This window comes from Triturus cristatus, chromosome 6 (genome assembly GCF_964204655.1).
Source record: "Triturus cristatus chromosome 6, aTriCri1.1, whole genome shotgun sequence".
Classification (NCBI taxonomy): domain Eukaryota; kingdom Metazoa; phylum Chordata; class Amphibia; order Caudata; family Salamandridae; genus Triturus; species Triturus cristatus.
This window is the reverse complement of record NC_140589.1, coordinates 165,554,903-165,570,149: the sequence shown is the minus strand read 5'-3', so window position 1 is coordinate 165,570,149 and position 15,247 is coordinate 165,554,903.

Here is a 15,247-nt window from a genome sequence, read left to right as displayed (position 1 = left end):
TCTTCGACAATGTTCCATCTGTTAAATCATTTGATGCGTGCATCCCGGTAACGCGGTCCGCCCTACGGCCACCTGGATAACAGTAGCATCTAATAATTTGGGATGCTACTGTTACCCACGTGGCCGTAGGGCGGACCGCGTTACCGGGATGCACGCATCAAATGATTAAACAGATGAAACATTGTCGAAGAGGAGTGCACTTCAACTCTCTGTTTTTGTAATTAACTGCTTCAGCCCTAAACCGAAGTAGCACCCACGGATTATATGGTTTAAAGGACAAAATGGATGGTCACATGTAAAACCAACTCTCCTCATCAAGGGGGAGCTTGTTTGAACTGCTCCCGCGATTATCAACGTGACGGACGTATTGATTTGAATTTTATAAGCATAACGCGAATAAAGTGACTATACATTTAAGTTGTCGGAGATCGTGAGGAGGTGTAGCAGCACTGGAGATCTGATTGTGCTTCTGCCCGTGAATTTGCCCACTGCTCGCGGGACCCGCTCCGCGGGTCCCGCTTCGTTGTTTGAGGTTACTGACTTTGCTTGCACCAGGATTAGCGCTGAAACGCTGTGTTTAGGAAAGGTGAGGGTTCAACTGGCTACAGGGCTGCGAGCGTACATACAGGGACTTCATCTCCCAGGAGTCCCTGCATGACCAATTAACATCACCTGGTCCGCTCTCCCGGCATGCCTGCCCCGCCCCCTAACCACTCTCCCTCTCTTTAAAGCAAGCAGATCATACCGCTGCGCGGGAGCGCCGCGGGAGCATCCCGGGAGAAGCCCGGGACAAGGGCGGGACCGTCTGAGGCCGTTTGAGGCCGGGCTGGGCTATTCCCCTTAAATCTGGTTTTTAAGTAGTTTACTTTTTGCTACTTATTTATTATATTTTAGTACTGTCACTAACCAGTTATGGCATTACGCTCTGGGAAGGGAAGAAATGTTCAATTGCCAACCACGGGTGGGGTGGTCAGTGGAACAATGGACCAATTTATAAAACGAGCAACAGTGATTTTAGAGAAAGAGATAGCTCTTACTGAGAAACGTCTGTCCCTAGATCTCAATACAGGGAAATGCTCATCTTTAGGCCCTATTGGGACTGTGATCTCTCCTGATCCATTAAGATTACCTAAACCTATTATTTCCCAGGAAGCTCGTTCCTGTCCGAGCCCAATGATTTTGGTTGCGGACAATCCAGCGGATTGTTATAACCCCCAATCTTACTCCACCTAGCATGATTTCTAGTAGTCTAATCAGTAGAGCCTCTAGCCCTTCTCCGTCACATAGATCCACTACAGAAAGCCAAAAAATAGGTTTACTTATAAATACCAAACCCAGTAAAAGGAAAAGAGGGGGTGGTCAGCAGAAGGGTGGACATGCTAAAGTGCCCAAAATCCCTAAGAAAATTGGGAAAACATTGATCCCCAACGATACTACCCAACCAACAAACCCAACTTTGGTCAAAAGACGTCCAGCCCAACAGACCCCCATGAGTGGTAATGGTGATGGTCTTTTGGGCAAACTGGAAACCTTGATCTTACCCTTAGTGGAGAGAACAAGGTTGATTAACTTGAAATTAGACAAGTTGGAGAACCTTGTTTCATCAAATACAGTTGTACTGAACAAATTAGTTAAAGGAATGGAAAACCCCAATGTACTGATTGTTGAATCCCATAAAACAGGGATAGATAATGGAATAAGTGCTTCAACACCAGTCGTAAATGATATTCCTAATTCCCAAGAAGTACAACATAGTACGGATATTCCCCTTGTAGGCAAAACCACTATAGTTACACAGGCTAGGCATACTGGGGTGGGGGCGGTGTCTAATACAAAGGTTGCACTGCAAGTTCCAGTTCCAGGTAGTGGGTTATCTGGGTATTCTCGGTTGGAGAAGGAGAAAAACAAGCAGCGATTGCGTTGTGTAAATCTGCCCCCAGAATCCACACCTTATACTATCATTCTGGTGGGAGTCCCTTCATTGTGGGAGGATAGACAAGAATCAGATAGAGAGCTAAAGAATAAAGTCATATTTTGGCTTAACAAGAAAAGATCTCTCCCTCCCTCCTCTAATACTGAGATACTGTGTGTTAGAAGGGTGAACTGGGTGGGACAATGTCCAAAGGATTTAGAGGGTGACTGTATCATTGTGAATTTTAGGGACCCTTGGGTGGTTGATTTTATCCGTAGAGAGCCAAGATTTGGGAGGGAGGGAGATATACAATCCTTAGGTCTTGATTATTTTTACCCTCCCTCAACTAGTGGCTCATCCTACTTATTTTTCAATCTATGTAGGAGAAGATATCCGGGGGAAAATCCTCTAGTTCAGATGGAGCGACACCTTCCTTTGTCCAACCGGTTCGAGCCCTTTATAGGTCTTGAGGGGGTAGATTGACTTTCATACAGGCACGGTAAAAACAGTTGGCCGATGAATCCTGAAGTGGTCTCCATAGGGACTGGTACCATTGGGGGGGGAAGTAGCCGTCCCTGATGGTTTATTCTTAGGCAGCCCATTGGAGTTGGTGACGGCGATAACGGAGGGAGTGCAAGGAAAGGGGCAGTCCGCACTTCCAACAAGGATAACTACAGATAGAGATCCCTTGTTGGAGAGTGGAGGGCTACTGAGTAATAGTCTCCAGGCTATCGAACATTCTCAATCCCTTAGTATGAATACCCCGCTTAAAATAGTTTCCTGGAATATCGCGGGGTTGAAAAGCAAGGTAGGCCTAGGAGAGTGGGCTGACTTTGTGGACAACCATGACATTCTAATATTTCAGGAAACCTGGGCCCTTGATCCTATTTATAGACATGGGTATATTAATTTTTATAAACTCGCCCAGAGGGGTAGAATGGGCAGAGCTTCTGGGGGATTAACTATTTGGGTGAGGCAGTCACTCAGTTATAGGACCAATGAAGTGCTAGTGGATAATCCTGATATTCTTGGGATTATGCTGACGAGTCCCAACCTCCAGGAGATTTTCATTGTTAACATATATGCTTGCGGACTCCCTGGGGGACGTAGTCCGTTGGTCATTAGAGAATTAGATCTCCTCCTTAATAATATCGGTAGGGATAAGTTCGTGGTAGTGGCGGGGGATTTTAATTGTACTTTCGAACCGCACCAATGTGAGGGAGTGGATATATTTGCTGAAGAAGATGTGCAATGGAATATCCCTCCCCTCAAACTAAAACCGATTAAGCGTGGGACAGAGGCAGCACTACAATGGATGGGTTTGTGTCTTGAGTGGGGGTTGAGAGCGGTCAATGGCCGATCACATTCCGATAAAGAAGGCCGGGCCACATTTGACAACGGTACCAGTACTAGTCGAATTGATTATATTTTAATCGGGGTCGAGCACTATTGGAGGATATGTTAATAAAGGCTCGACATGAGAGCGACCATAACCCGTTAGTGCTTAGTCTAAATCTAAAGGACTGCCTAAGGAGATTAAGTCCGACTGAGTGTGCAACTGCAGAGGCAATTCTAACAAACGACAGTAGAAGGCTCAGGTGGAGCAGGATAGTGGAGGATCCTATAACATTAGATAGAATTTCATCTTTTTAATACAAGTTTTAAACCTATGAACGTAAAGGTCCCAAAAACAGGAAAAAAATGGTATAATAATTCCTGTAGACAGGCGCATACCCATCTGATTAAAGCCTTAAAATCTAGAGATGTAACAGAAATTAGGATGGCAAGGCTTGCATATAAAAAGGTACAAAGAGAGTCAAGGAGAGAATGGGATGATCTGCATTGGCTGGACTTGTATGAAGCCAGTAAGTCAAAGGACCAGACCAAGTTTTGGCAGTTACTCAAATGGGGTAGTAATCAGGACTGCCAGATCCCGACGAATTTTGTCTCGCCAGAAGTGTGGGTAGAACATTTTGAGCACCAGTTTAGGGGTAGTGAACCAGAAACTGTGTGTGGCTTACCTGCTCTTTCTTTAAGTGAATCACTGATCTGTTCATCAATAGTTTTTGAGAATACAGATGCAGAGTTTGCACTGGGCTTGACTAAAGCAGGTAAAGCCCCTGGCATAGATTGTATCCCTGCCGACTTATTCAAATTTGATTTAACCCCTTGAGTGCCCGCCCCTTTCCCCGCCCTGTGCCGGCCGTTGCATTAGCGGGCGGGGTTTATGACGAGCTGGTCTCGTCATGGGCACAGCGCAACCGCGGCCCATGACGAGACCAGCTCGTCATGGGCACTCAAGAGGTTAACGAATTGGGTCCCTTATATCACTTTTATAGCTAATGCCATTGCAAGTGGTGCACAAATCCCGGATTCATGGCGTGGGGCGGAAATCTTACCTATATTTAAGAAGGGGGAACGTTCGGCTCCGGAAAATTATCGACCTATTAGTCTAATAGATTCAATTCAGAAAGTTGTAGCTAGGATGGTGTTGGTTAAAATCCTTGAATGGATGGAGATTGAGAATATATTATCCCCTATGCAGGCAGGATTTAGACCCAGTGTCAGTACAATTGATCAGGTGTTTAGATTCCTTCTCATATATTGGAAGGTGGTGACTTTGGGCGGTGGAACTATTTACGCAGCGTTTGTAGACTTAAAGTCTGCATTCGACCTCGTACCAAGAGAAAAGCTATGGGCTGCCCTAAGAAACATGGGAATGCCGCCAGCACTCCTATATACAATAATAAGATTACACAAGGCTAACTTTGCCCAGGTGAGATGGGGCAGGCAAGGACAGATAACAGAGAGGTTTCCAGTCACCCGTGGCGTCCGCCAGGGATGTGTCCTTGCACCAACACGGTTTTTGTTATTCATTAACAGGGTCGTGCAGTATTTCATAAACACTCCTACTGATGCCCCTACTTTAGGTGGTACTAATTTCCCACTTCTCATCTTTGCGGATGATACCCTCATCCTAGCCAAGACTCAAAAGGGGCTCCAACTCGCCATAAATAAGTTTGAGGAGTTTTGTAACGACCTCCAAGTCAATGTCAGCAAGACAAAATTTATGGTGTTTACTAGAAATAAGACACAGAAGGGTCACGTTAGGATGAACGGTGTCGAACTAGAGCAGGTGGAAGTTATGACATATTTAGGGATTGTACTTGAAAACAAGTTAAGATGGAAACCACAGGTTGATGTCCTGTCACTGAAATTTGCCCAACTATCTGGTACTTAAATCAATGTACAAAGAACCTCTACAACCCAAAGGATTGGCCCTGCATTAAGAATTTATAATGCCAAAATAAGTTCAGCAATCCTGTATGGTGCAGATCTATGGGGCTCTTCAGACTTGTCCTCCTTGGTTAAAGTCCAAAATAAACTTCTACGTAACCTAATTGGCCTGCCCAATCTAGTCCCTTGAAACCCCTGTTACTAGACCTGGGTTGTTACCCCATTGACGAAGTGGCACGGTTTAGATCCGTTGCTATGTGGAGAAAGATCTGGTCAACTCCTGAACTTGCTACTTTTGCAAAGGAGATATTAGATGTTAGATCCATTTGGGATCTGCTAATATCCCTTGGTTTAGAAATGTGAGATCGATACTGGTAAACATGGGCCATGACCAGTTATGGTCAGATCCCGGCAATAGTATTTTTCCTTCAAAAAAGGATTTTAAAGAACAGTACTGGGCGACTATACGTTATCAACATATAGTCCAGTCAGATCCCACTTCTTTTTCTGGTAGATTCCTGGAACACAAGCTCACTCCCTCTTTAGAGGAGTATTGGGATGTAATTACAAAGAGCTGTGACAGAAAACTATACCATCAGTTTAGGGTGGGGTCACTTCCAGTGAGATCCTTTACAGTTACATGGCGTGGCCAGATGAATGAGTTCTGCCCTTGGTGTAGGGACAAAAAAGAGTGCATAGGCCATGTATTTTTTGTTTGTCCATCCTATTCAGCCCCCCGAGGAAAATGGCTTAAACCCATCTGTAAAAACATGAAAACTCGGGTGTGCCAGGAGGCATTATGGCTCTTAAGGACTAATACATCGATTCCAGTGGTCATAGCCGTTGCAAAATTTCTGGGTTGGACATGGATTATTAGAGCCAGTCAACATTGTAATAGCGGCTAAATAGCCCCTTATAATAAGAACATATTTCTAACACGTCATTAACCGACAATTTAATCACTTTTTAATCCTATTTTATTGTGTATAATATGTTTAACTCCGCTTATTAGTGATGATTTGTGCTAATTAACTCTTGTATGTATTCTATTCTATTCTTCTGATTTTTTAATATTATGTGTAATTTTGACATCTGGAGTTTTTAGTCATGAGTGGAATGTTTCTTGCATGTCTTTTATGATGAAATAATATCGAAATAAAGACGTATGCACTGAACTGACTATATGCAGTTGCTCTGAATATGGATTTTAACATCTGAAATATCACTGAACATCTGCATTTTATTTTTAATGCTTCACAGTACATTAGATGATGGGTGTAATAGTAAACATCGTAAGGGTGGGCGGAGCAATATAGTAACAATTGGATGTGGGTTTGGAGAACAACGATGGCCTCAATGGTATGAAGCTTGGGTACAACTCAGTGGAGGATTATGGGTTCTGTAGTTCCTCATTTTGTCGATGAGAGGGAGGGGTCTGACGAGTTGAAAAAGGGAAACAGGTGAGAGTGAGTTGATAGGCGGTTTTTGGACAAGGAGTAATGAGATCCGGATTGGACATGCATCACAGGTACGGGAGTGCTTCCACGAGGTTTGGTTTAATGAGTATGGGTTATTTTGAACATTGAGGCAGAGGGGTGACATTCCTATATGGTGTACAAACATGGGACTGAGAATGATGGGTTGGTATGGTATCTTGGTCAGATGTTGGTTGTTATGAGAGGGAGAACGCCGTTCAAGGCATTTAAAATGCATATATAATGAGCATTCACTAGTTTAAAATGTATTAGGTTTTTAAACTTAAATATACTGTCTAAATTTGCTGTTTATATTTGTAGCGAACCCCTGACGAAGGGCGATGAAATAGCCCAAAATGCATTGGGAATGATACACTACTGAGGATGAAATATGTATATGTCCTGCTTTAGCGAAAAGGCCTGGATGGGCATACCTACTGCATCAGATTTTTATACAAACGAACTGAAAAGGCAAATGAAAAGTTTGGAATACCTTGAATAAAACTATTTAATGGAATTAATTGAGGCATAATTTTTGCGATGCTACAGCAGTGCTTCCAGCATGTAAACATGGAGACACCCTTCACCTGAAATTTGAAAGACAGTCTTACTTAATTAAATTCAGGGTGCCTGGATATGATGGGGCAGGGGATGCTGTCCTCCTCCAAAAGTGCTGTTGAATTATCACACATTGAATAATTGCACCAGGATGAACAACAGATTTTGTAACTGAGGCACAGTGCGATGGGATGTTGTTATGTTATGTTAGTATTTTATAAAGTTCCTGTTTACTCCCAACGGAGTGTCCCCGTGCTTGGGAAAGTCCTTGCCTTCTGCTCTGCTAGTCTGGGTGGTACATATACTGAGGCACTGGGTGTGGATTAAGGCCACTGCCCTGATCGGTCCTCAGTACTCCTACGTTGGATGAATTATTGTTCACTTCACAGTCTAGATCGGTTTAGAGAAGTGAAGCTAGGAGCGTAATCCCTTGGAACAGCCGCACTTTAGTTGGGTGCGTTATCCCTTTGCAGCCACGGCCATCTTATTTAATAGCTAAGATCCAATAGTTTCATAGAAAGTTGCATTATTGGGGATGTAGATTGAAGCAGAGACTTGTTATTACAATGTCTGCTAGTTATTTGGGGAAACACAAAAAACTTGATTTATTTAGTGTTTACCTGGGGGGAAGGAACAGGGAGTTGAAGGGTAGTTGGATACACTGTACAACACGGATAGCATTTATAGAATTGGGGATAAGAGACTGTAATAACGGATACGATACTCTGTATTGGAATCATTGCTGACCACCACCCTGGGACCCATCGACCAAGTTTCTTGCGTCTAGAATTAGTTAGAGGGCTAAGCGATGGGTACAGAGATTAAACTAGTTACGAGGAACGTCCAAGGGCTAAATGGCTATGTTAAATGTTATAGAATACATACCTATCTCGGACGACAATCAATAAAAATTGCTTTTCTCCAAGAAACTCATTTAACCAATGAGGTAGAAGAGAGGGTCGCGAAGAAATGGTGGTGGACCATTATGGTCTTCCACATACTCTTTATATGCAAGGGGGAATCTATCTCAATAGCTCTGGGTGTCCCATTCCTGCATCAAACCATATAGATATCCGGTAGTTTATGGGTTACTGGATAGAGTGCAGCCACTGCAGACAATAGGATCTTCTTTTGGAAAGTGCATCAGTTGTGTTTACTGTTCATAGATATCCAGATCCCATGAACTTGGGATTGTTAATGCGTGATTCGTGTTAGAATGGATAGGCACCTCCCTGGAGTGCACACAAAACCAGTGGTGGCGGGAGAGCTTCAGGAGCTTATGTGGAGACTAGATGGTGTGGATATATGGAGACTGCTACACCCCTTTGCTGAGAACTATTCTTGCTACTCTGCCACCCACAACACATACAGTAGACTTGACAGGGTGCTGATCACAAAGAACGTATCTGTGAAAATATAGTTCACTCAATACACAGTCAGGGTTTTGTCTGATCATTTGCCTGCAGTATTTGATGATATCCAGCATAGAGCCTGCCCTCGCATAACAATGTGGAGATTAAATCTGTAAGCTCTTAAAGACGGTCTTCAAACCCGATATTGTGGAGGCCATTAGCGCATATCTGGAAAATAATTGAACCACAACAGGAAATAAGGCAAATGAGTAGGAAGCAATGAAGGTGGTCGGCCGAAGGGAAATTTATGGGTGAATTGTATGGTGTGAGCCAACAACGTAGTCAGCATCTGTCACAACTTGAGGTGCAATTGTCCTGCTTGCAGGGAGGGGAGGTATTGGAGCCCGAAGTGAGTGAGGGATATGTGGAGACTAAATGTAGTATATTGGGAACGTGGGATGCAGTAGTTATATTTGCACTCAGAATACAAGGGCAGAGGCTCCATTGGGAAGGGGACAAGTCAGGAAATCTCTGGGCCTGGCTCCTGAGAGGGAGGTCATCCTCACTGATTTTAAGTCTGAGGCGCGGCGTCAAGATGACGGTCGCACTTTGAGAGTGCTCCGGACCCCCTCCGTCATCCGCCTTCTATCCGTCATAATCCGCTGCCTTATGCCCGTGTCCCTTACTACAGGAGAATCCATACATCCTCCTGTGCTGCTCCGGAGGGTTCAGGTCCGAGACTGGTGCCTCCGCCGGTGGGTTTCAGTTTACCCAGCCGGCCGCTGCAGAGCTAAAATGGCAGCCCCATCGGCGTCCCGCTCCGGCGCTGCGGAGCCTGGACGCCACTGACCCCTCCCTGGCGGGGGCTCTGCCAGTGGCAAAGACGGCGGCGACTGCTGGCTGACACTTTCGGAGGGACTCTGTCCCGCTGTGAAGAGGAGCCGTAGAGGAAGGCTGTCCCTGAGCTGTGCGTGGGAACTTACAATCTCCCGGATCGACCTGCCAAGCCTCGGTGAGTGAGGATCTTGGGGTGCGGTGAGCAAGAGCTCGGCTGCCAGTATCGGGCAGCGGTGCGGGGGGGGCTGATCGGTGGAGGGGCCGCGCCTGGGCCCGCCAGCCTTGGGGGCCCTCTGAACACAGCCGAGAGCGCTGCATCGGCTCCCTCCCTCGTGGTGACACCTGAGCTGCGGGGGGGGGGGTGCGGCCTGCGGGCCCACGGCGGTCCTGGTCAGCATTGTTTCAGCGGCCAGCAGGGGGGTGGGGGTCCCCCAGGTGTGTACTGGCCAAGCTCTAGGGACATCGGTTCCTTCCTTGGAGCCTGGAGGGTCCTGGATGGCCCAGGGTGGTCGGCCTCGGTCTAGCCCCCACAGCGGCCATCTCGCCTCGTTTCCTTGGGTGCCCCCCTCCCTCCCTCAGACTGCACTGGATTTACGGAGTGGGGGACCGGCTGGAGGGTGCGCAGGCCTGCCACCGCTGCCCTGAGGGCTTTGTGCATCACCTTACCATTTGCCCTAAGGAACCCAGGGCCTGCACCGGGCCTGAGGAGGATCCTTTGACTGGTGACGGACGGGGGGTCGCGGCGTGGCTTTAGCTGCTGGCCCCCTGGCATGTTCTTTTGGCGCCCACCTCCCGCCTGCTGCGAGTGGGCCCAGGAGGCCCGGCGAGGTGCTAATTTCGGCTACCAGAGCGGGCAGCGGAGGCTGGATCCCGGGTCGGGCCAGAGGTCAGTCAGGGCTCCTGGGGGCGCTGGTGGTTGCGGAGGAGAGTCCAGAGGTCTGCTGATTATGTCGTGGGTGTCCCTGGTGAGTGGGCATGGGGATCGGCCACTACGTCGGGTGGCGGTGCGGAAGGGTGGTTTGGTGCCCTCGCCCCCCCCTCCATTGTCACCCTACGTTTCCGCTCCTCCTGTTTCTTGACTGGATCCTACCGCCCGCCATCGGGGCAGACCACTGGTTTGCTTCCCTGGCGGCTCGTGGCCTCCCTGGTGATGATCGACGGGGCCGCTCTGAGCTCGCCTCCCTGTGCTGTGGGATGTCCCGTTGACATACCGGCACTTCTGCCGCCCCCGGGTCACCAGGGGCTGGGGGTTGGGGGGTGTCTCCCTTGACCCTCGGCTGGTGAAGCCTCTAGGGAGGGGGTTGGGGTGGGATTCGGCCACCGTGTCGGACTCACGGGCCTTGCGCCCTTCTACACCGCGCTACCTGTCGAGGGGCGCGTCCTTGGACCACCTGATTGGAGTTTGAGGGCTCGCTTGCATATCGGATCCCGGGCCTCGGCCCCCTCCTGGACTGCCTGTTCGTTACAGCCCTCTGATCTGCCCCCGGGGGTCGGGTAGCTGCTACTAGACAGGGGGACCAGTCTTGAAATTGCTGTAATAGTGGTCGCCGGAGGGGGTGACCGTTCCCCGCTGGAACATCGCACAAGGCCTACCGCCGGAAGTGACTCATCGAGCTGGGCCTGCCTTCCTTGGGCTCGGGGGGGGGGGGACCCCGGGCGCCCGGACCGGAGTATCGACGGCCTGGGTGTTGCAGGTTCCCCCCTCCTCCTCCACAGATCGTCTGCTCGCCTGGCCTGTGTCGTTAGGAGCTGACCCTGGTGATGTTGGGAAAAAGCCGCACCCTGCAGGCTCCGGCCCCTCAAACCCAAACGAAAATGGACCAATTTACCACATCGGACAGGGATCTTGGCGGCAGGGGGCCCAGTGGGTCGGGCGTCCCTGGGGGCGACCTCACCACCATCCTGCAAGCGATACGCGCATCGCAGTAAGTACGGGTCAACATGGCTCTCATTCGTCAGGATTTGGGCAACGGCACGAGTCGCGGAGGCAGAGGCCCGTATCTTGACAGCGGAGGACGACATCTGTCATCTCAAGACCCAGGTGGCACGTCTTCAGACTCAGAGCTCCACCGCAGGGCTGAGGACGCCGAAAATAGGCTGCGGCGTGACAACCTGCGCCTTGTGGGGTTTTCCGAAGGAGTGGAAGAAGGTCGTGTTGACACGTTCGTGGAAACCTGGGTGCGCTCCTGGATGCCTAAGGACTCCCTCTCGCCCTGGTTTGCCGTCGAGCGGGCTCACTGCTCCTTGGCTCCCAAGCCACCGCCCGGAGCCCCTGCCCGTCCCATAATTCTGAGGGTCCTTAACTTCCGGGACAGAGACTCTATCCTGGGAGCGGCCAGGGCAAAGGGCCCGTTACACTTTCAGAATGCCAGAATCATGGTCTTCCCAGACTACACCAAGGAGGTGCAGGCTCAGAAGTGAACTTACGATGAGGTAAAGCAGAACCCATATTCCGTCTACTGTGTTGATTGACCCATTAGTGATTAGGGTTAGAGAGGTACTGCAGGAGTAGGGCATAGTGACCGGTGAGGTTGTACTGGGACTACCAGATTTAGAATTAATTGTACAACAATTCAGTGCAGTATGCTGCACAATGGGGTACTGATAACTGGAGAGGATGATAATTGAGTAGAGGGTGTGGCATTACAGCCAGAGTTGCAGACTTTCCAACTTCGGAAACAGGTACGAATCTCTGTATAAACTCAACATCTTGTGATTCAGGGCAAATCACTTAATCTCCCCGTGTTTAAAACAAACGTGACTTTGTATAATGTAACTGGTGCTCATGTATATCCCAATACCTTTGGGTAAATGTTATGATCTATAAATCTACAAAAAACATCTCTGTGGAACACTAGATGGGAGATCAGTGCTGATTCTGCTTATGAGAGGAGGAGGCACTCTAGGATGAACACGGCATGTAGTGAGTCAAACAGCAATTGTGTGGGTAGCTGTTGCAAAAAGCATTCTGTGTTTTTCTCCTTTTGCCAGAGATTCGGAGATATGCTTCCATTACTTACCGATAATGACATTACTCCTAGTCCGTCTGCCTCTACTTCTTTCTTAACAAATGAAACTCCCTTTCTGACAATTAGACTCCTCCCCTGTTCAAAATAAAAATACCTCCCACCCCCTCCACCTCCTGTAAGTAAACAGGCCAGACCAGATACTCAGGTGTACAGTACTGGAAGGAAACCTGAAGAAAGGCGAATAAGATGAAATGGGAGTAATGGCATTATCGATAAGTAATGGAAGCATTACCTCTCCATCCCTCCCTCGCCCTCCTTTTATAACGAATGAGACATAGCCAGCAAACGGACAACTGAGTTGCAATCACACCCAAATTTAATAAAGTACACAGTTCGTACACAGAAACAACTCTACTCCTTCATAAAGGACAAAACTCTGTGATACAGAGCATTATCGAGACGCTCCAACTCAGCAATCCTATGGTAATGAACAAAAGTGGATGGAGTAGCCCATGTCGCAGCCCTACAAATCTCAACTGAGGACCCTGCAACTCACCCACCATTGCAGCCATACTATGTGTAGAACATCCCCGAATGCCCAGCAGAGGAACCACACCATTCACCTCGTATGCCAAGAGAACCAAAGAACATATCCATCTACTCAAAGTAGCAGTAGATGGATTCTCCCCTTTCTAGGTCCGGACCAAAATTTACAAACCATGTGTCTCCTTTTTTTTTTTTTTTTTTGAAAACTTTCTTTATTGGCATTTATAGATCGTATAACACACGGGCACAGGCGATATCGGCATTATCACATAGGTTTACATTTCAAGTGCACCCGTGCACAGTCCATACAATCGTGCAGCCTTCTGGCCCTTCAAGCCATTCGTGGCTGTCCTGAGTGGGGCTGCAGATGTGTGCCCGGGCCAGCCTCTGGGTGCACCCTACTGGAGCGCGCCATAATCGCCTTGCCGCAGGGGTGCCATGCAGTAGGACTACCCCCCCTGTGAGGGGCGTCGCAGGGGCTATGGAAGTGCAGCCATTAAGTAACCATGAACTAACTGGGGGCGGAGAAACCGGGGAAAGGGAGGGTGCACTGTGTCGCCTTTCGGGAGTACTGGGAGCTGCGCGCTCATACGCTGGACCATCGTGTGGGAAAGGACCGGGGTAGTCGCGCACGCGGAGGTGAGGAGGGGGGCAGGGGGGGGCGGGAGCATCCAAAATGGCCTATGAGGGCTCTGGTCGTGGGGCCCGGGGGGACAACCTCTGCGAGACCCCAGGAGCCCGGCCTGCCTGCGACCATGTGTCTCCTTTTTGATGTGATTTTACCACATCAAGTTATACCGCCTAACATCCAAACAATGCAATCTGCATTCCTCGTCTGAAGAAGGCGCTGGACAAAATTATGGTAAGATTACTTCCTGACAAGTGTGAAAAGCTGATTTGACCTTCGGCACAAATGATGGTACTGGAACACTATCCTATCCAGGAATACCTTACAAAAAGAGTACTTGTAAGATAAGACCCCTAATTTTCCCATGTCCCTAGAAGAAGCAATTGCCACCAAAGAACAAGTCTTAAATGTCAACAGTTTTAAATCTACCTGAGCAAGAGGCTCGAACCGGGGGCCAGGCAAAGCCTCCAACACCAACTGCAGATTCCAAACTGGAAAAGAACAGACAAATCTGGGAAGCAAATTCAACAACCCCTTGAAGAATCTAGGCATCAGCCCTCCCTCATCCTTCGGATTTCACCAGGAGCCACAAAAAAACTTGAATGGCAACCCATTGAACCCTTAGAGTAGCTACCATCAAACCCATGCTAGCTCCATCCTGCAAGAATTGCATAGCCAGAAATAGACCAGCCAAAGTGGGATCCACCTGTTTCTTCACACACAAGGCCAAAAAGATTTACCAATGCCTACCATAGGAATGGAGACTAGACTTTTTCCTAGAAGCCTGCAAAGTCAATGCCAATTTCCTAGGAACCCTAACATCAGCAAAACCTCTCCATTTATCCACCAGGCCGTCTAGTGCAACTTCCTCAATGATCCCAGGTGACGATATGGAAAGGTAAGAGGAAACAGGACAACTGGTACAGTCCATTCCTGACCGTTCCTCAACAACTTCAGAAGAGGAAACCAATTTCCATGGGCCAACGAGGAGCAATCAAGACTACTAGAGCCCTCTGTCTCCTGGCCCTCACCTGAAATGACTGGATCAACTGAAAGAGTGGAAAAGCATATATCAGAGTGCGAGGCCAGGGATATGTCAGCCCATCCATTGTCCATGCCTGAGGACACCAACTCCTGCACCTTGACATTCTCTGGAAAAGCAAACCGGTCCACCACTGGTTTACCCACATCTCAGAACAATTAGATCAAACAGACACTGGTGTGGTGTAGAGAGAAATCCTTGGAGGACGGAATTTCCCTGCTTAGAAGATCCGCCCTGATTTTTTCTCCCCTAAATGTAAAGAGCAGTCAGAGACAGAACGGAACACTGAGCCCTCTAAAAGATGTCTTGTGCAATCAAATTCAGGGATTTGGACCTGGTACCGCCCTGCCTGTTGACACAAAACTTCACCACCAGATTGTCAATCCGAACCAGCACCGCTTTCCCCTTCAGGACCTCCTCAAAATTAATCAAAGCAAGCAGAACAGCCTTAAACTCCCTCCAGTTCGATGACCTTTCAGAGTCTTTAAGAGGCCAGGAACCCTTGGACCTGCTCTTACTCCAGACAGACCCCCCAACCCGAGAGACTGGCATCCGTTATCACTACTGGAGCAGGGAAAGAATGGAGCCGGGAAGAAATGGAGAACCCCTTCTCTTAATGATCCCGTCCAGCCACCAAAAACAGATCCCCGCAGACCTGGGCCAACATCTGGATTTGGGTCTGAAGATCATG